We start from the raw sequence: 15,491 nt of genomic DNA on the forward strand, positions 1-15,491 counted from the left end.
CTTTTGGTATTGACTGTCCCATATTGCTAGCTGAGTTTTCTGTCTGGGATCCAGGATTTAGGATTATGAGGGAGACCAGGTGGAAGAAGGCCAGGATTGTAAGTTTAGGCTGAATCCTAGGTTACGGAAAAAAACGATTTCAGTAGTAGGGGAAAGGATAGGTATTCTTAGTCCTGAATCCAGAGGTCATTCTGGAACTCTGGTTTTGTCTTGGGTGAGAAGTGAGGCAAGGAATAGTTACTGGTGGTTTTAAGATGAAATGTTCACAAAGTCAGAAAAGGTTGGTGGGCAGGGCAACTTAGATAACCAAGAAGATGATTTAGGAATGTGCTGAAAAGCTAGTACGATAGGATAGGCCCAGCCGCAGATTTCTGGGAAACCCAAGTTCAGGGTCAAGAAATGCAGTTGCCAGAGCACTTGGGACTCAGATAGGACTTGGTTCCAGCTTAATTGGATCAGGCCTAATTCTGTGATAAGCCAGAGAGTTACCAGCTGGAGATCTTTGGATCCCCTGACTAGGGATAAGGCCAGTTCCAGAGTCTTCACTGGGGCCACACTAAGTTGTGGAATTAAATGCCTCCAGCTTTGAAATATAGGGGTGGCCACAACCCTGAACACAGCAAACACTTAGAAACATATGAACAGCCTAATTTGTTGACTCCAACTATTTGCCAGTTCCTCTAACTATACTCTTTCTGTGGCCAAATCACAGAGGAGTCTATTTCTCAGCCTCTTGACTTTGAACTTGGCCACGTGACTTGCTTTGGCCAACAATAAATGGGTAAGAGGAGTATTGTGTCAGTTTTAAGCATGGGCCTTAAGAGGCCTTACACATTTCTATCTGCCTTCTTGAGGCTCTGCCATCAACATGGGAAGACCATATAGTGGCTGGTCCACTGTCCCAGAAAGAAAGGGGGACATGAGGAACAGAGCTATCTTGGCCACGTGTAGCCTGAAGCAGAGCTACCAATCAAAGCCAGTCCAGGCCAGGCAGACCTCAGATGACCTACCGACACAGGAGCAACATTAATGATTGAAGAAAAAAAAAACCCCAACAACTTTTTATCCTGCCTCCAAGTGCCTAGTACAGTGCTTTGCCCTAGAACCTCAGAACTGGCTTGCTAGTTTCATTTGAGATGGTCACTGGGATTCAACCAGACATCTGAGCTCCCCAAGGCAAGAGGGAACCTAGACTCGCCCATGCAGCGGCAGAAAGTAAAAAGCCTTAAGAGGTGTCCTTAGACACCAAGGGCAACGACCGAGCTGGCTGCCCTGTGCCTGCTCGTTGCATAGTCACAGTATCTAAAGGAGAACACCAAAGGTCTACAGTAGTTTGGGAGTCACAAAAAATAATTCATTATGCATAATGGTGATGTTGGCAGTGCATGCCAAATGGTTAAATCTAATGTAGCATACAGTTTCATTAAGGCACAACAAAATTAATCTATCCCTTCCCACCAGGAGGTTTAAACAAAAGCAATGGGGAAGAAGCTGCATGTAAAAAGCAGCAATTCATTAATGAAATGAAGACATGTAAAATAATTAGGCTCATAACAAGAGATTAGAGAACTAAATTAACCCTTCTGTTTACTCTGAACAGAATGCAACTGAGAACTTTGGCAAATGTTAAGTTATCTTGGAAATGTCAGCTCAAATATTAACCTGGTGGCCTCCTACGAAAGGGGTAACCTGTGTTGGTCCCAGTCTAATAACTTCGTTTTATGATAGTTAAAACCATATCTGCAAGGTGTTTCTGTGTTGGTCCCAGAGGCATGAAAGAAAGCAGGTACAGCCATGGAGCTGCAGATGAAACAGTTAATTTAAAAAAAAAGTAAGGGTTTGATGTTGACACGCTGTATGCTAACTTGGGTAATTAATAATATTGAAACAAAGGGGCTAATCTAAATCAATGGTGGGTTGAAGTGTTCCTCTGCCTGGTTAGTAATGATAAGCCAAGGGGGACAATTGAGCTTCTTTTCTTAATATTTCTAAATCCTCATCTGCATGGGGGAATGGTGGAAGCAAGAACCTGTCCACATGACCAGGTAAAGCGCAGCTTAAGACAGAACTGCAACGGGAATGGGATGTGACCATCCAGGCAGGTGCCTGCCTATGGAGCTTGACCCTGGTTTCTTGCATCTTGGCTCCCTCATTGAAGGGCTTCTGTAGAGATTTGCAGGCTGGTTTTTCTCCCTACTGGTCCATACTCTTCTATGTGTTGTTGGAAGAAGTCTAGACTCTTAATAGACTTACATTGTAAATCTAGATCACTGCAGTTGGGGACATGCTGAGAGTTGGGAAGTGAATGAGTGACCATGTAAGCGTCCACACCCACTCTTTGATGGGGAGAGTCAGCTAAAAACACTGTGCCCAAAGGATGGTGGCAATGAGGAGTAAGAGGGCAGCAGGAAGTGGCCTAAATGGCTGACTCCAGGGAGCTCTTTTTCATAAAGAGGAGAAACAGTGCCGCCTTTAGGACTCTACCCACAGTGGCAGCCCCACAAAGACAGCCTGGGTCTACAGTTCCTTGATACCCCCACATGCTGTGTCCAAGGCCATGGATGCACTGTGTCTCGCGCATTGGTGACATCATCTCTTTACAGCTTGCTTTATGTGGGTGAAAAACCGTGGCCACTAATTCATTCTACATGATGAACTAGGATCAGAAGTTTGTGTAATATACTAGAATGAAAATGAGCATTTGTTGAACACCTGGTATATGACTGGTGCTTTTCTAACAGTCTCCTGTTTCATGATTCCAATGTTGAAAGTATTGTGTTTCATTTTACAGATCAGTAAACTAGAGCTGAGATACGTGCAGGAATTGGCCTGAAACCATTTTAAAAATGACTATAATTTGAAAAAATTTTACAGATAAACCAGTCATCTCCTGTGGCACCTCCCCAAACTATTTGGAGAGCACAGCAGGTAACATCATGGTAGGGGAAGGAAGCAAGACGAGAAATGGAGTTCCCCAAAGACAGCTGCAGTCACGTCCCAATGACAGTTCCATCTCTGTTCGGGACAAAGTCTGGAGCGTGTGACTTTATGGTGCTCTCTCTCCCCTCCCACCTTTGGCACCCTTGAACTGTTAACAGGAGTGGGCAGTTAAGCAAAATACAGGGAAGAAAAAGGAGAGAACATGGTTGGACAAACTCATGAGGTTGCTGGAAAAAAAATCTTCATGGCCTCGTTTCCTAAGGAGGTCCAAGTGAACAGCAAGCATCATCTCCCAGCTGGAAGGAGGGCACTTGCTTCAGTAGAAGTGTAAGCACATCTTTAATGAAGAATATTTGAAATTCAGAAATCTCTGTAGACATAGGACTATCCTATGTGATGGAGCCATTTTGGAAAGTACTGTAGCCCTTCCCTCTCCTGGGTGCCCTTTAATCTGTAGCAGGCACCCTTTCAACATTGGGTCTTTGCCGCATGGCTCTCCTGGCCCTCCTTGGCCCAAGCTGAGAAGAAAGAGAGCAAGTGTAAGAAAATCAAAGACACCCTGCTTTTTCCTCTTTGGAATGCTGGGGGCTCCGTACTAAGTCCCCAGCTTCTACAGGAGCTACTTCCCCATTCATTCATTTGTTCGTTGATTTGATCCTTACCTGGGTGCCTACCATGTACCAGGCATCGTGCTGAGTGCTTCTCTCATGGTATCTTGTTTGTCATAATAACCTGTGAGGACGGTATGGTATCCCTGACCTATAAATAACAAACTGAGGCACAGGGAAGCTGAATGACTTCCTCAGATATCCCAGCCCATAAGCCCTGGAGCCATGTGAACCGAGGGGTCTCCGGCCCCTTCACTGCACAGACTGTCTTTCCTGTCCCAGAGTTGCAGTCATCTATTTTTGCTAGGAATTTGCCCTTATTGTCCCCGGGAGAGCAGGCATTTCCCTCATTTTCCATATATTTAAATTGAGGTCCTAGGATTATTCTGGAATAAATAAGAACTTAGAACCCCCTTTAGATGCTAATAATCTTTATTAATCTTTACTAATCTACTTGGCTTGCTGAGCCACACTGCAATTTCCAATGCTAACTAGAAGAGTTCCCCCCTGAGAGGAATTGTGTCCTTGATGGTACTTCAAATAAAGAAAACAAATTGTAAAACTTTGCAGACCTGTGGATAGATGGTATCCAGAGCCCAGCATAGTCTTGTGCAGATAAGTGCTGATAAAGATTTGAGTATGATGAATGAGTGAATGATTGAACAAATGAGTGAGTCTGAAAGGTCCATGAGGCTTCTCTGATCTTCTGAATTTATTGCTCTTGGTACAGACTTGTGTGAGAGGTAGACAGACAGCAAGCTGAGCTTGTCGGCGCTGTCCTGCTCGAAAGGTAGCCTGCGGTGGGGTGCGAAGCACACAGTTCTTTGTGGACACACTACTTGATATTCATGTTGAGCATTTGTCTGAGATTCCCTACGAAGGCTGGTGGAATTTGTGTTTAGGATTACCTGACATGCATTAAAAGCCATGAACTCCAGAGCAAATACTAAGGAGTCCCTTTGTTCATCATCATCATTGATTTTGTGGAAACCAGAAAGAAAATTAGATATGAATCTATCACTTTTTAAAGGAATTCTGTTTTACTTATTGAAAGGGGAGATATCTTTATTCCATGACCCACTTCTACACTAATTAAATTAAATAAACATGGGAGCAATTATGTAGGTAGTGCTTTGCAAGTGTTGAGTCTCTCAAAAAAGATATATGTATGGAATTTTCCATTCCAAAATATATATGTAAATAAGAATAGATCCTTTGTGCCTAAATTATGTGGAGGTGGTTAAGACCCTAAGTCGAGTTTAAAGAGTTCTCTTTTGCAAAACTTTTCCTCATAATCTGCGTCCTCTGCTCACCACCCCCTAATTTACTCCAATGTCCTGAGTCTTGGACTACTTGAACTGAAAGGAGTGGACAGTCAACCACACCCAGAGGGCAATTTTTATTCACCACTTAGGGGACTTGGTGCTCTGAGTCATGACGTCTTTTGGACCGTTTTGCTGCTGTTTCGGCAGGCACCTCCGCCTGTCTCTGTCTGCAGTGCTACCTGCCTGCTTTAGATTCTGGTGGTGGCTTGACAGGGTCCCAGCAGAGGGTTACAAATATTTGAGAAATCCCCAAACTTAACAGGACACATCCTTACTTCTGGTGGTTCTGAATCAAATCCCTCCAATCCAGAATCTTTGGTAATTTTTAAACTTCAGTTGAAGTTCTAATCTGTGCATGGGTGGAGTTTCTGCTAGAAAAGAAAAGCTTTCTCTTTATGCTTCAGGAAGGGAGGAAGTCAATTGCCTAAGAGGTGTACTAACGAGGGCTCAGGGTTCTGTCTCTGGGTTAGCCATGTTCAATAGTACGTACATGGAACTGCTGACACATTACATTTGGTGTTAAATAATGTTGCCATCCAATGTCCAGCTAAGATGCCTGAGTACATTTGAAAAAGGGAAAAAGGAAAAAAGAATCAAAACTGAAAATAAGGTGAGTTTTGATTGATGATAGCATAACTTAATTCAGGCCTCTACAGGGACTATTTTAAAGAATAATACTTAATGTGCAAGTTTTGATGTTAAAAAAATTCACATGAGTTTTTAGTGTCCTTAATGCAACTATTTATGCTGGCAAAAGATTATTCAGAGCGTTGCTTTTGTTTTCAAAATTAATAATTTATTAAGTTTATCTTTTGAAAACACTTAGTTTTTAAGTTCAAGTTTCAAATATTATTTATTCAAAATAAAGCAGCTTTTAATACTTGCTTTTAATGAGACCATTGATTAATTTTTGGTCTGATTTACAAATTAATCTTTAAATTTCTTTAAACATTTTAAGCTGAGTGTATAAATTTCATATATTCAATTGTCTTTGTAAGTACATCTTCTGTCCAACTAGCAAACACATTTTCTAAAAAGGTTTCAGCTTAAAATTACAAATCTACTGATTTTAAATTGAAATAATAACACTGACCTAGTATTCTAAAAGGCTTAATTCTATTAATCATTACAAGGTTAAATATCAAATATGTACATATTACTTATAAACACCTACATATTAATACTATGAGATTTCTTTAAAGATACATACTCACTAAAGAAAAAAATTATATAATTCCTAACAATTTTGTAGTAACCTTCATAAACAGTTTTAAGGACTACATTTTTTTGCTAAATTTGAATTAGATTACTTAGTGATTAAAGAGGCCATAGGCCAGGGCATGAACTGGATGTGTGCCCATGACACTGATGAGACATAAAGTCCCTCTCAAGTTTACAGTTGCTTTGTCAATGCTTGCCAAGTATTAACATCATATCATTATCTTTATTCGGGTTAATTTCTGATCCCTACATTTCCCTTTACCCCTTTCTTGGATTCAATTTCTCTCTTTACTGATTCATTATATCATTTTTTCCTTCAAACTCTTCATGTTACAGCCACAGTCAGAGAGATATTTAAAAAACATGTAATCGAATCTCATTGTTTTGTCTAAATCTGAGGTCACTCAATTAGGTCGTGCCAAAGACAAAAATCAGTCTAAATATTTTATCGTTATGCCTCCTTGGTACAGGTGAGTGTTAACCTTTCAGCTATCACCTGGGAAACTCGACAAAGTTACCGAGTGTCCCTACGCCCACAGCACACATGCTTGTGTGGCCACATGGGATTTTGTTTTCCTACACTTTTGCTGAAAGAACGAAGACAGTATTTCGGATACCCTCGAATGGCATTCAGAAAGTTTTTCCCATGTGAACTAAGCAAATAGCTCAGTTCTCTGGTGAATGTTGTTCAGTGTTCCACTGAGCTAGACACATGGGTATGTCATGGTTATAAAGCACAGTAGACCTTGTCACAGCCTGCATTTCTTCAATGCTGTTAGAGCTGAGAGGGCAGTTCTAGGCAACTCAGGAGCCAAGTGAAGTGTTCTGTTTTCTAAATACTCTTTCTTCCTGGGTTCTCCTCTGTTTCCCAGAGAAAACCGCTGTCTGTGACTGCCTCCAGTCTTCTGAGAACAAAGAACAGTGTGGCTACCTGCACTGGAATTCTGGCTGATAGTGGTCAGGGACGAGTGAAGGTACACGAGAAACCCTAGACGAGTGATGAGGTTAGTGAGTAAAGTTCCACCTTGGAGCAGAAGAAAGCTTCTCCGTAGCCAGGGCTGGTGGCTATGATCTAGAGGAAAGGGGCAGAACAGAGGAGGTAAGAAAGGCAATCAGAGCAGCACACAGTGAGATTCTAAATCACTTCCCTTTTCCCTCCTTAATTTAGTCTTTGGATCAGTCTGGTGTCCTTGACTTTCTCTCTCCTAAACTGGTTTATTCCCAGGGATCTCATGTGTCCTTCATGTGAATTTTCCTTAACAGGCCCTACCCCATAGAGTCATCAAGCCTCCTCCAACAGGGTTGCATGTGCAGCTGGTAAATAGCCCCTCCCTGTAAATCTCCCACTGTCTCATCTTGTCCCTACCCAAAGCCAAGCCAAGCTGACGTGGGATCTCTGGAGAGCTGCTGATTCCCCATCATTATTCCTGGAGCCCCATTTTCAGCAGCCCCATGATGTACTTAGTGAGGATCAAACCCGGGAAAGTCAATTGCAAAAGTAGGAGTTTATGACTTTGGTGAGCCAGTCTTATACTTGGAGACTCTCTCCCACATCACATCAGAAACATTCAAATGTTCACACAGTGAACACTAAGGATATTATTTTTACTATAAAAAATTGGAAGGATTTTAAAAATAATTTTGTTTTGAAACATATTTGCTTTAGAATGTGATATCCAGGGTCATTTGTAATCTGTGGTCATTTTTTCCATATTCAGTTATCTCAACGCCCAGGTGACCCCTCTTTGCCCTGATTCATAATGGCACCCTTGTCAAATACCAGCCTTATTTCTAACAAAAGTCTGTTTTCCTTTGTAACACTTGTCTGCTTATCTATCTATCCCTGTGTGAATACCACTGTCCCCATCTGCCACCCATAGTCTTTCCTCTTCTGTAAAATTGCCTTAGTTATTCTGGAGTATTTATTATTCTATATAATCTTTAGGGTCAGCTTATTATCACCAAAAACTCTATTTATATTTTAATCAAAATTGCATTTAATCTACAGATTAATTTGAAGAGGATTGACATTTTTTCTGTCCTTCAATAAAGTTTTATAATTATCTCTGCAAACATCTTGCACATCCTTTGTTAGTTTTGTTCCAGTGGCTTGTTGGATTTTAAATGGTTATCTATTTAAATTTACATTTTCTAATTTTTGCTACAGATGTATAGAAATGTTATTGATTTGGGTATATTGATCTTGCTGAACTCTTATTAACTTAATAGTTTAAATGGTAGATATTGCCATGTCTCAGAGCATACAAAAAAAACCCTACATTTCCCAGGTACCCTGCTGTTAGGACATATGTGACCAGTTGTGGCCAATGAAGTAGGAGTGGAAGTGAGGTGCATTATTTCCAGGCCAAAGCAGTAAAGAGCATGGTGTTTTCATCTCTCACTTTTCTTGCTGAGAGATATGGATACCTAGTGTGGAGATGGCAGAGCCTGGGTTGATGAATCACTGTGTGGTGGACAGTCACTGAGAACTTCAGCTGCATTAGAAGGAAATAAACCGCTCTTGTGTTAAATCACTAATGTTTCACGGTTATTGTTGCTACAACATAACCCAGCCTCTACTGGCTCATATAGTTTGTAGATTCCCTGCATTGTTTTAAGTGGACCATTATAGCAGCTGTGAAGAATGAGTTTGTTTCTTCTTTTCTAATTCTTAGGTAATTAAATTTTCATGAATACCAAACTTAACAATTAATGAAGTTGACACAATGTTACATTGTATAGATCTTTAATTAAACATTCATTAATTTTGATTAGCAATTTTTCTTTATTTTGTGTTTGTTTGTTTGTTTGTTTGGTTGGTTGGTTTGGTGTTTTAGTTCTCAGACATCTGCTAGGCTCTTAAAGAAGGCCTGGGCCCCATGATAAGAGGGCCTAGGGTTAGCAAGGCCTTGGTTAGGCTGGCTGCCACTTTGAGAATTTACCAATCTAGGAGCCTGCAGCTCCAGAAGGAACTAATGTAAAGGGGCACAGAGAGCCCTGGCCAAGGGGTGTTAGCTCGGCTTACACCATAAGAAATAATAGCACCCTGGGCATCCTGGCAAATCGATGCTGAAAAGTCTCCCTTTTCTCCTGTTTATCCTTTCCTGCAGGAGGGAGAATTCAAATTAGTTTTCACTCTCTCCTCTTCTTACTTCTAGAATTTGGCAAAGGCTCTATCTTATTATTACCATTTTAACAACATAGGTATGCTCTAGTTCCAAAAGGTCCAAAATAATAAAACCTGACCTTATCAAAGAATATAAGAATCGGAGGATGATAATTTGCTTTACAAAGTGTTCCCTGCTCCACAAAATGAATTCAACTTTGGTGTCCCTAAAATAGCCAGTTCCCTTGGTGCATGTTAAATATAATTCAATTTACAAAAATTCGATTTGCATATAACCTTTTCAGTAGCACATCCATTGTGCAAAGCAATGTACACTTGTAATTGGCCACAAATTGCCAGGAGACCTGCCTTGCACATATTGTTCCTAGATGTGCAGTTTTTTTTCTTAATCTCCATGAGATAAAGGAGTGGAGGGGTTTAAGTTCCCATTGTTTATCTGATCCCAATGACTATGCTGTTAAAGGACATTTATCAATTATTTGGGGTGACACGGACTATGTGTGGATTCATGTTGGGGACTGAGAAACAGGAAATGAGGGACGGTTAGCAGGACTGAACATGGATTTGCCTGGCTCAGTTCATGATAACTGTTTCTGCTCCGTCGAAGAAACTCTCATTATCTTGGTGGCTTGACAGGTATAAGGAGAAAGTGACATGAAGCAAGGGACACTTTATGATCATGGTTTGGATATCATTTTTTCCCCCATGAGGCAGTAGAACTGCACAAGCATCTTCCAAGGGATACAGAACTAAACATGGTGACCTGAGTCATGTAGTTAAGAAGAGTCACAGCTGACCCAGCCTGTGACGGTAGCCTGGCCTCAGGGGTCCTCTGTATGGTGTGTTCTGGCCACAGGAGTGTAGCCAAGGTACTTAACAAGGCAAGCATGGCATTTTTGCATGTGTTATATAAAAAGCAAAAAATAGCATCTTTACATGGCAAATTGAGTTAAAGTAGATTATTGCTGATGATGCCAAGTCACATCTAAAATCCTTTTCAACCTGAATATTAAAAACCCTGCCTGGCACATCACACTCTCTTTTCAGAAATGATACCTTCCTCACTCATTCCCACTGCCCCCCTTCCCTGCGACTGATGCCAGGACCCTGCTCTTTTGATTAGGAAGCTCCCTCTGGGATTCCATCCAGGGCGCTAGCTGCTCAACTCCCTGGGCTAGCTGCAGGGTGTGTCAGACATGTGGCGAGCACAGAGCCCTCCCTCCTGGAGAGCCAGCTCCTCCTCCTCCACCAGCTTTGGGACAATGCCTTGAAGGGAGCTAATCGAGACCTATCTAGACCTAAGTTTTCTGTTGTTTTTTTCTTCCTTGTTTGTTTTCTGCAGGAGGGAATGACTCCTTATTCCTAGTTCAGCTGATCAGTGTCTCATACTGTACATTCAAATCCCAGGAGGCAACGCTTAGCTCCTCTGGGTCTGAGGCAGGTGTTCTAAATCGACCACTGTGAAGCCCTGGTGCAGAGCAGTGAGCAGTTTGAGAATGCAAATGACTGCGAACCCAAATGAAAATTTGTGGTATTTCTTAGAAGCCCAAATTTAGGGCAGCCAATGATCTCAATCCACCTTCATTACTTAATCAAAACTTGATTTTGCTGCAGTGGAAGGTGGGGCCGCACCTCAGGAGGGTGTGTTATGCCCCTAGGACTCCAGGGTGCACCACTGGCAGAGCCAGGTGTGGACACAGACCCAGCGTTGGGCAGTTTATAACTGGCATGCTGTGTGCCCCTTGGCACCGGCCCTAGAAAGAGTGGGGCTGATGTATATCTATCCAGGTGTCCTGAATTCAGAGAAAGAGGGCAGCATGTGGTGCAGACCAACGGGGTTCACATAGTGCCTGGCCACTTACAATGTCTGCAGTCCTGGGAGTCTGCAGAGCCTCTCCCACATGAACCGCATACAACAACACGAGGCTCACAGACTAAAGTAAAGACTGAATAAGAGGATGAGGTGGAATTGTCTGGCACGTTGTTCATCATGCATGTGATGTTCCCTTCCCGTAAGTACTTCTGGGAGGTGGGTGTGTTCAACAGCCAGGCTGGACAGGTCACCAATTGTTCCTTCTTCATCTGTGTTGATCCTCAAGGCCATGCAGAGAATGAGAAAGTAACAGATGACCAGGCTTTGTAGCCTCCGTGGGGTCTGTGTTGTGTGGTGGCAGGATGTGCTAAGTCCTAGGTACACCTAGATGAACTTAGCCTTTCAGAAAAACTGCACCATGTATTTTCTGTTTAGGTTAAATCCAAGTCACTTCCTTGGTGAGGAAAGAAGATGACAGAGAAGCTTGGGCAGTAGGTGGGGGGGGGGTGAGCTGGGGGAGGGCATACATGCTCCTTCTGTTCTCAGGGAGAGAACTATTGGTTGAAAATGGAAGAATAAAGTATGAGAATTTGAAGTCTGTGTTTTTATATTTTCTTTTCTGAGATATTTTCTCTAATTTTTTTTTTTTAGCATTGTGCCCAGCAGGGCCTATGAGCACTAAGAGAGGGAGTTGTCCCTAAAGGAAGCATTGTGTCGAGGGGACAGCAGTGACCAGATGATCAGCTTTCCCCAAGGTTTTGGAAACTGTGAGGTCAGAGTCCGGCCCCTGGGTGGCCTCCTTGTCCCATTAGGGAATTAGAATCTTCTGGGTTACATCTTGGGCATTTTGTTTGAATGAAGTAGCCTATTCTATCCACCCAGACATGCGGGCTGTAACAGAGGGGTGGCTTTCAGAGGTCCTGTCCTGCTCTGCCCTGGGGAGAGATGGAACTGGAGCCACAGGGACCCAAATGGAGTCACCTCCTTTGCCTGAAGGGGGAATAGATTCAGATGCTGCTTTCCCTTTTCTGTCCAGGTTCCCTGGTGACCCTTGAACCTAAGGTTATAACTATTCAAATTCAGCAACAAGCAACAAGGAAGGGCGTCTTCCAGGGCGCAGGTCTCAGCCAAGCTCACTGATGTCCACGTTAATCGCATTCCCCTGGAGATAATCTGGGCTGTCGGTCCTGGCGGTGGAACATACGACTCAGGGAACCTCAGAGGGTCCCCAAAGCAACCTCTCAATTTGTTCAGCACTTCTCGCTACCTCTTAGCTGCCCAGAATGGATTTTACTAGCCTAGGTTCCATACATTTTCAGGGCTTCACTGCCCCTGATCCTCTGTCCAGAGAAAGCAGAAGTGGAGCGAGCTGTGGGCTGAGGAGCAGGGGCCGGACTCCGGAGGGCAGTGTGGGCTCGGCAAGGTACCAAACTTCCCTGGGCCTCTTTCCTAAAAGAGAGAAAAAATTAAACAATGCCTGGTCTAACCCTCTGGTTGAGAAGTTTAAGTCAGACATGAATGTGAAGGCATTAGCATTTTGAAACCATAATGCAGTGCCCAGATGAGGAGTGACTGTTCTCCTCGGGAGGGCACAGTGTCGATATGAAGCTGGCCTGGGTCTCATCCTGCTGGCTATCGAGAGACAGCAAACTAGCAGCTCTTGGGGTCCCAGACATATTGCATTTACTACACACAGTGTTTAAAATTCATTGCCAAAATTTAAAAAACAGGAAATTTTTTACATTAAAGAAATGGATTTCTAGCCTCACTTCAAAAATTAGAAAACCTGGCTATAGTGGCCACAGTGGCCCCTTGGACGACAGCATCTGTCCCCATGTGCTCGCCAGTTCAACCCAGTCTCCACCCCTCCCTATCATTTTATACCCTCACCATTCTGTCACCCTGCCTGCCTTGTGGACATCTGAATTTGCCGCCCTGGCCCATTAGGAATTTACCTGAGCAGGTTGCCTCTTATCTCCCCCTTTCCTTGCACTGTCCCCAGCCCCACCGCCCTATCACCAGGCTCCCTTCTCGTGGACAGGGGATTTGCCTTCTCTTAAGCCTTCCTGTAGGAAGGGAAATACAGGGCTAAGAGGAGCGTCACAGAGGACCTCTCCCGAAGGCACCAGCAAAAGCTTGTCTTCAACAGCTGTTTTTAGAGGACCAGATTAAGTGTTCACCAAGCAGCAGGTACTCCAACATTAAGAGCAGTGTTCTGGTTAGCTGTGGCTGTGTTATTTACCACCCGAAGCTCAGTGGCTTAAAATAATGTGCTTATTTCCCTGAAAGTTCTGTATGCTCGCGAGACTCAGCTGGGCAGGATTCGCTAGATCATCTCGTCTCGTTGCAGTCAGATGGTAGCTGGGCTTGGCGTTGTCTGAAGGTTCAGTTGGGCTGAATGTCCAAGACAGCTCATTCACAGGGTTGGCAGTTGATGTTGGCTGGGGACTCAGCTGTCCACTGGTGCACTCACATACCTTCTCCACGTGGCTTGAGCTTCCAAAGACTCACAATGTGGCAGCTGGGTTCGAAGGCAGAGTGTCTCAAGAAGGAGTGTTCCAAGAGACCCAGGACGGAGATGCAAGTGTTCCTACAGACAAGCCTCCAGAGTCACACAGGGTCACTTCTGCCGCATTTCACTGGTCAAAAGCTAGTCACAGAACCCGCCAGATTCAAGGGGACAGGAGCGCACAGAGCATGGATAATGGGAGGCTGGTTCACCGAGGGAGCCATCTTAGGAGACTAACCACCACAGGCAGCATCCAGGAGGCAGGAGGCTGGGCCTTATTTCCTATCTGCTTTCACATGTGGGTTTCTTTCTACTTTTTTTTTTTTTTTAAGAACAACTCATCTCCTCTCCCTTCAGCTTTCCCCAAGGTAAGATATTAATGAGATCATATTTGAACTCTCTGACAAAGTAATGCCTCTTTATAAAGTTTACCATCATTACCAGCCTGCCTGATCACTCCCACCTGGAGTCCATAGAAGGCAGGCTGAGGGACGATGCTGCGTCTATCTCAACAACAAACAGAACTTCATTAAGTCCATTGACATAACACAGACATTCAGATTTAGTACAGATCAAATCCTATTACCAACAAATTGCATCAAATTGCCTCCAAAAATCTGTAGGACCAGATGTATTCCAAGCCCTATTTCCTGTAGGCAAATACCCAATGTACGCAATGTGAAGAACTACCAAAGAATTAGAACATCCCCTGAGATTTGTTAGGATGGGATTTGACCCATTTTCTTTTAGTCACAGGTTCAGGCATTTAAAATCAGGAAGAACACACTTGCAGGATTCATGAGTGGGAACCCGCTGAGATGTGGGCCTCATTTAAGTGGTAGAAAACAGGTCTTTACGCTGCTCCCAGGCTCCCCTTAAAGGGCCTCGGGGGAGTCCCAACTGATTCTCTGGTCGGTAGCTGCGGTGCTTACAGCGCGAGAGCACGTCGGGCCGCTGGCACCCGAGCCAGTGCGGCGCCTTCCCTCGGAGAGAGAGCAAACCCCAAATAAAGGTAAGCGCTTCTGATCATGGAAACTCCCGGGGTAACAGTGCAGATGTTTGGCCTTGCACAGCATTTAGACGTTTGTAACTGCCTTTACTTTTGCTTTTTTCCCCTGAATGCAAACATCTCTTCATGCTTTTCTGCTTATTTCGGCTTATAGGCGCTAAAGGCAGACTGCAGGGTTATTTAAACCAGGCGTTCAGCCCAGCAACGCTCCTGCTCCTGCGAGTGGAAGCCCCTCTCCCAACGCACGGGGCCCAGGGCCCAAGCGCCGTGCTGGGCCTCCCCTCCTGCCGCTGAGCCCTCTTCTGACAACTCCCGGTTCTCGCTTTGGGCAGCATCGTTCCTGCCCCACGAGAGCTCACAGCACCCCGGGCACTCAGTCTTGCCCCAGAAAGACCTCTACCCGCCCTCCCACCCTTTGGACAATGTACATGGGGCAAGGGAGACAATGTGCGCACTGTCAGTCAGGAGCTGTCAGGAGGGTGATCTGCCTTCTATCGTTTCCAGAAATGTGACGTTTCTAAAATTGGAGACCCCTGCACTCGCAGCCAGGGGCCATTCCTACAAGGCATCTTCGCATGCCTTTTCCCGCTGAAGAGTGCCGCCCTTAGTTCACTGCCAAATGAACCTCACTGAAGCCACCAGCAGCCGCACCACTGGCTCCTTCGCCGTCTCCCGGTCAGACCCCAGGTGCACTGCATTATTGATGTCGGTTTTTCTCTGGTTTTGTCTTTCATGCAATGAGCACAGGTTGGAAATCTGCTGAAATGCTGGAGATTCTGCTTAGGTCTGGGAGACAGGAGTGAGCAACACTGTGCAAAGTGAGGCAGCACTGGGGAGAGTCCCGGGCACGGTCTCCCGGCATGTTTAGATTGCCCATCCTGATAGATCCATCACCACGTCAGAGACAGAAGTCAGGCGTTGGGTTTTCGTGAGGTATCT

The sequence above is a fragment of the Saccopteryx bilineata genome, chromosome 1 (genome assembly GCF_036850765.1).
Source record: "Saccopteryx bilineata isolate mSacBil1 chromosome 1, mSacBil1_pri_phased_curated, whole genome shotgun sequence".
In the NCBI taxonomy this organism is placed as follows: domain Eukaryota; kingdom Metazoa; phylum Chordata; class Mammalia; order Chiroptera; family Emballonuridae; genus Saccopteryx; species Saccopteryx bilineata.